Below are 6,421 nucleotides of genomic sequence, written 5' to 3' on the forward strand. Positions count from 1 at the left end.
CGCCTGCAGGGCGGGAGAGCACGGAACCCGAACATCCCGAGGGACGTTATATGCCGCGTCCATTTCTATAGACAGAAAGAAGAGATTCAGCGACTCGCCAGGGAACGGGGCCCAGTAAACTTCGATGGGGCGGAAATTACAATCCTACCGGACGTCTCAAGACTGACCCTCAACTGCCGGAGGCTCATCCGCCCGCTTCTGGAGGCCGCCCGAGGAGCAGAGGCGACATACAGGTGGGGGCATCCTTTTCATCTGGTTCTTCGCAGGAATGGCCGCCTCTTTACAGTCAGATCCCCCGCAGACCTTGAGGGGGCGTTCGCCTTCCTAGAAGTTCCAGCGTTTCCGGTCCCGGACTGGACCGCCCCGATGGACTTTGCTCCTACAAACGACTGACTTCCAGGACTCCGCTGACTCCCCGGGGCTCCAGGACTGGTGAGTTCGCTGGCACGAGACCAGTTACCGGGACATGACACACCGTTTTGACCCTCCCACTGGAGTGGACTTCTCCACCCTTTCTACCCTCGAGCAGAGAAGCAACGAGATGGACATTATCTTTATAACCACTCTTTTTCCTCCCTGAGTAGGACGCGTAAATTGCGGCCAAGCGGCTAGGCCAAGCATTTATATTGTTTTTGGTTACACAGTACCAAGATAGAAGAGGACGTTGCCTCCTCTATCTTTCACTGCACGATTTCGGAGTGCCGTAGCGCCGCTTCGGACCCTACGCACTGCCACGTTACCCCAAGTAGGGTTTCAGGGGCACTGGTTTCTCACAGAAACTCAGAGGAACAGGCCCTCTGAATAGTTTATAGTACTCTGCTGGCTTTACGCTAGCAGTTAAGTTTTTAGTGTACGTCTTTGTCTGTGTGTACCCCCCCCTCTCTCCCCCTTCCCCTCTTTCCCCACGGACCCATCACCAGGGGAACACCTCTGACCGCAGAGGCATCATAACGGCACCTACTGGTACACCAACCCCAACCATGTCAAAAATGCCACCCGATACTGCTAATCTTACGATTGTGTCCCTAAATGCACAGGGTTTGAATGTTCCGGAGAAAAGGTCCTCCATTCTCCATCTCCTGTGGAAAAGAAAAGCACAAGTGGCCTTCGTACAGGAGACACACTTCCGGACAGACGCAGCCCCCCGGTTCTGCGATGCCAGGTTTCTGAACGCTTACCACAGCACGAACCACGAATCCAAGTCTAAGGGGGTATCGATCCTCATCGCCAATTCGGTTCCGTGGGAGCACGTGGAGACGCACGCTGATGCAGGAGGCAGATCTCTCTTCATTAAAGGTAAGCTGGCCGACACTCCAGTCACATTTGCAACGGTCTACCTCCCTAACTCCAACCAGGTGACTTTCTTGGAGAGGACCCTGGAGGACTTAGAGGAGTTCAAGGAGGGCACCCTGATACTGGGGGGAGACTTCAACCTGCCATTAGACCCACACATAGACACCTCTAGGGGGAGTAGCTGCCTATCGCAAGCCGCACATCGTAGAATTCGAAAGACACTCCACAAATACCAACTAGTGGACGCGTGGAGGATCCTACACCCCTCTACAAAGGACTATACGTTCTTCTCCGCGCCCCATAATACATACTCCAGGATAGATTACTTCCTAGTGCATCACTCAAACCTGCCCGCCCTAGTCACAGCGGACATAGGCAATATCACCTTCTCAGACCACGCCATGATCACTATGTCAATAACGCTTCCCAATGTGTACGGCAGAGCATGGCATTGGCGCTTAAATGAATCCCTGATCAATGACCCGATTACTTCCAAAGAAGTTAAGGAGGCATTGCAAGACTACTTCGCCCACAACAACACCACAGATGTAGACCCATTAATGATATGGGAAGCCCACAAATGTGTCATCCGTGGCTTTTGCATCAGCCTCGGATCCCGCATCAAGAAAGAGCGAAACGCACACCTCCAGGGACTGCTCTCACAGATCCAGATGCTAGAACGCACCCACAAATCCTCAAGTAACGACAGGGGGACAGAACTAGCTCAGCTCAGAGAGAAGGTCCGCTCATTCTGTCTGGGTCGAGCAAAGGCGAATCTGACAAAATGTAAATGCCACTTCTTTGAATTCGGGGATAAGCCCAGCCGCACACTAGCCCGTGCACTCCGCACCACCAGAACCAGGACATACATGCCACACATCACAAACGGTGGCGGGCATATGCACCATACACCCCAACAGATAGCCGAAGCATTCAGGGACTACTACCAGGCCCTGTACAACTCGGCCCCCACCCTGTCAGAGCAGGAGAGGACAGCCAGACGAGAAAAAATGAGAGACTATCTTCAACACTCCAACTTAGGCAAACTCCCATGTGAGACCATAAAAGCGATGGAGGCCCCGATCACACAAACAGAACTAGCAAACGCCATAGCAGACTCCAACACAGGGAAGGCACCAGGACCAGACGGTCTCACGCTCACATATTACAAAAAGTACATAGAGGTCCTGTCCCCTCACTTTACCCGGGCATTTAACGCAATTACGTCAGGGAACAAACTTCCAAGGGACACCCTAAAAGCCCACATCGCGGTAATACCAAAAGAAGGAAAGGACCCATCGCAGTGCCAGAGCTACCGCCCCATCTCACTGCTAAATACAGATCTGAAACTATTCGCCAAAATTCTAGCCAACAGGATCTCCCCATTCCTACAGGGCCTGATCCATGAAGACCAAGTGGGCTTTGTCCCACTTAGGGAAGCAAAAGACAATACGACGAAGGCCATAAACCTGATCAACAAGCTCGCTCCCCATCAGTCTACTCTCCACAGACGCGGACAAAGCGTTCGACAGAGTAGACTGGGACTTTATGTTCACCACGGTCGCCCATGTGGGGATGGGCCCTAACATGCTATCCTGGCTAGCAAGTCTTTACTCCAACCCCTCAGCATCGGTCAAGGTGAACGGCCAGCTTTCCTCCCCATTCACGATCAATAACGGCACAAGGCAGGGCTGCCCCCTATCTCCCCTAATCTTTACCATATGCCTAGAGCCGCTATTAGGACATATCCGCTCCAACCCGGATATTAAGGGAATCAAGCTAGCAGACACAGAACATAAGATAGTGGCATACGCAGATGATCTCCTGTTCTTTATCTCAAACCCACGAATATCGCTCCCTAATCTAATGGCAGAAGTAAACCAATACTCCGCCCTATCGAATTTCAAAATTAATTACAACAAATCTGCGGCGCTTAATGTATCATTACCCCAGACCATGGCGACAGAGCTGGAGGACGCCTTCCCTTTCTCGTGGAAAGGTGACCACATACAGTACTTAGGAACTAAGCTGACACCAGAGGTTGAGGGACTGTATGCGGCCAATTTTCCAGCGCTCCTGAACAGGGTGAGACAGGATCTCAACTCCTGGACGAAAGGCCTGTTCTCATGGTTTGGTAGAGGGGCAGTTATCAAGATGAATATTCTACCCAGAGTATTATACCTACTCCAGGCCCTCCCTATCCAAATACCGAAACAATTCTTTCAGCACCTAAATTCCCTGATGACCAAATTCGTGTGGGCAGGGAAGCCCACACGCATCGCACGAAGCACTTTATCCAGACCAAAAAATGAAGGGGGTATGGGACTTCCCAATTTTACGCAATACTATCAGGCAGTTCATCTAACACGGATAGTAGACTGGCATAGGCACTCAGTATCCAAACAATGGGTCACGATTGAACAGCACACTACATCAGTCCCGCTCAAAGTTCTACCCTGGGCACAAACAGGAATCCCCCCGGAAATAGCAAACCACCCCACGATTGGCCCCACGCTGGCGGTAGCAGCAAAAACTTTCCCCAGAGCAAACATTTCCCCTAAGCCCTCACCATTGTTCCCAATCCTGGGCAACCCTGCCTTCCCCCCAGGTACCGAAGACAAGGCATTGAGAAACTGGCTCGCGGAGGGCGTATTCAGGGCAGAGCACTTTATACAGGAGGGCCAATGGCTCTCGGTGGACGCTCTACTAGCAAGTGGGACAGGCAGAGCACCACTGACGCACTGGAGGGCGATGCAAACACGGCACTTCCTCACCTCCCTCCCCCGACCCAACACCTTCACGCGCCCCAAAACACAATTCGAAACCACCTGCATTCAGGAGGGACCCTCAAGACACACACTCTCCAGAATGTACAATCTACTCAATTCACAACCAGAGACACCGCCCCCGGGATACATACAGAAATGGGAAACAGAGCTCGGGATTACGCTCTCCACAGAGGAAAGGGAAAAACTATACAATATTACGCACTCCTCTTCAATATCTAGCAAGATACAAGAAGCAGGATACAAAATCCTCTCGCGCTGGTACAGGGTGCCCTCCTTCCTCAACACAATATTCCCGTCAGTCTCGCACCTGTGCTGGAGGTGCGGTGCAGAACGGGGCACGTTGTTGCACGTGTTCTGGGAGTGCCCGGCATTAGCGAACTTCTGGTCCGAAGTCTGGCGGATCATATCAAAGTTCACAGACTACTCGGTTCCGAAATCCCCGGCCTTCTTCCTCCTGCATCATAGCAACATACCACTGGCGAGATACAAAAATTCGATCGTGCGCCATCTGGTGAACGTGGCGAAATCCTGTATCCCCAGACTGTGGAGGCAGTTTGCGCCACCTACCCTACACATGTGGCTTAACATAGCCAACTGGATCATGGAAATGGAGGACCTTACTGCATCTCTAAAAGGGACACAAGAAAAATTCAGGAAGACCTGGTATCATTGGATAGCGTTCCAGGGTTCGGAGGAATATCAGCAATTACTCCGCACTTAAGGTACCAAGTACCCCACCCCCAGAATCCCTACAACCTCCCCGCCCCCTGCTCCCACTGTTCTCCCCTTCGTGAGATGTTTGTAAGTTACCCTGACATGTTCTATATTTCTGCAAATGCACATGAGAGCAAGCACTGGCAGAAGTATACGACTACAGGTGGAGCAATCGGCCGCCGGGCATAACAGTGTTTTGAGACACGAAACCCCCCGGCGATCGACTGCCCCCACGCACACTACTCCTCTGCGGCTGCTATACCCGAGCCCCGTCTAGCCAATGGTTATACACCTAACAGCCGGGCAAAGAACACTACAGGAAACGGTTCTAATAGCAAGACAATGATTGCTTTCGCTGTCCTCGGGGCGGTACTCCGCCCGAGGAGAGGCGAATGCAGAAGAACTCTAAAACACCACACTACACAAAGCGGCTGAGACGAGACAATGTATAGGATGTCCAAGTTATGTCCAGACAAATGTTTGAAGATGTTTAATGAAAATGTCATACTTTTCCATTATTATGTCACTGTCTTTGAAAATGAAAATTGAAAACGAGAAAATAAAGAATTTAAAAAAAAAAAAAAAGTATTCGTGCTACATATGTATGTGGGATAGCAGAGCTCGAGAAAAACACTGGGTACAAAAGAAGTGGCCATACTGAGAAACTTTAGAAGTAGGAAAAGCAAACATTGTGAACGAACCTATCGTCAGTCGAGACAGAATAATTTCCCCCCACTCCACATCAAGCTTGGCCTGATGAAGCAGTTTGTGAAAGCATTGGATACATAAGGCGATTGTTTCCAGTATATTGTTTCTGCACTTCCAGCTTTATCTTTTTTTTTTTTAACAAATAGTTTTTATTGGGTTATTACATGGGTAAACAGTACATGAGAATACATGTGCACGATGTGTATCATATTGTATATTCGTGAGGAACATAGCAGGGTACACATGCTTTGTCCAACAATTAAAACTTTTGTCCGTGTGAATCGGACTGGTACCCACAGTTTTTTATTTATAGTCCGATGCGTGGGTTAAGAATTAAAGTTTAAAGATAATTAGCAGAAAGATGAAACTAAGGAATAAATCCTTGAAAACTGAAATGCAGTCACTGGATCACTACAACATCCATATCTGAGTTTCGTTATGTGTGATTACTTTCTCAGCAAGGGGGGAGGGGAGGTTATGTTAGAGTAATACTGTATCCAGGGGTTCCATGTGCGAAGAAAATTAGGCATAGTTTCGTTGGATAGAGCATAGATTTTTTCATATGAGCAGTGGTCTGCCATAACATCATATACCTCATTTATTGTGGGGGGGGAGATTAGACTTCCATTTCCTGGTTAGGGCTAGTTTGGCTACCATTAGCATGTGGCAAGTCCATTTCCGCACCGTTGAAGGGATCCCATCACATCTTAGTAGCAGTAATACAAATTCTGGTCTTTGGGGGACTGCGTTATGGGTAACCTTACGTATGGTGTGGAAGACCGCCTTCCAGAATTTATGGATGAGTTGACACTCCCAAAGTATGTGAATTAACGTGCCTTCCTGTCCGCAACCTCTCCAGCAGAGTTTGTCTGTGTTGGGGAAGCATTTGGCTAATTTAACAGGTGTGTAATACCATC

The sequence above is a fragment of the Eleutherodactylus coqui genome, chromosome 4 (assembly GCF_035609145.1).
Source record: "Eleutherodactylus coqui strain aEleCoq1 chromosome 4, aEleCoq1.hap1, whole genome shotgun sequence".
In the NCBI taxonomy this organism is placed as follows: domain Eukaryota; kingdom Metazoa; phylum Chordata; class Amphibia; order Anura; family Eleutherodactylidae; genus Eleutherodactylus; species Eleutherodactylus coqui.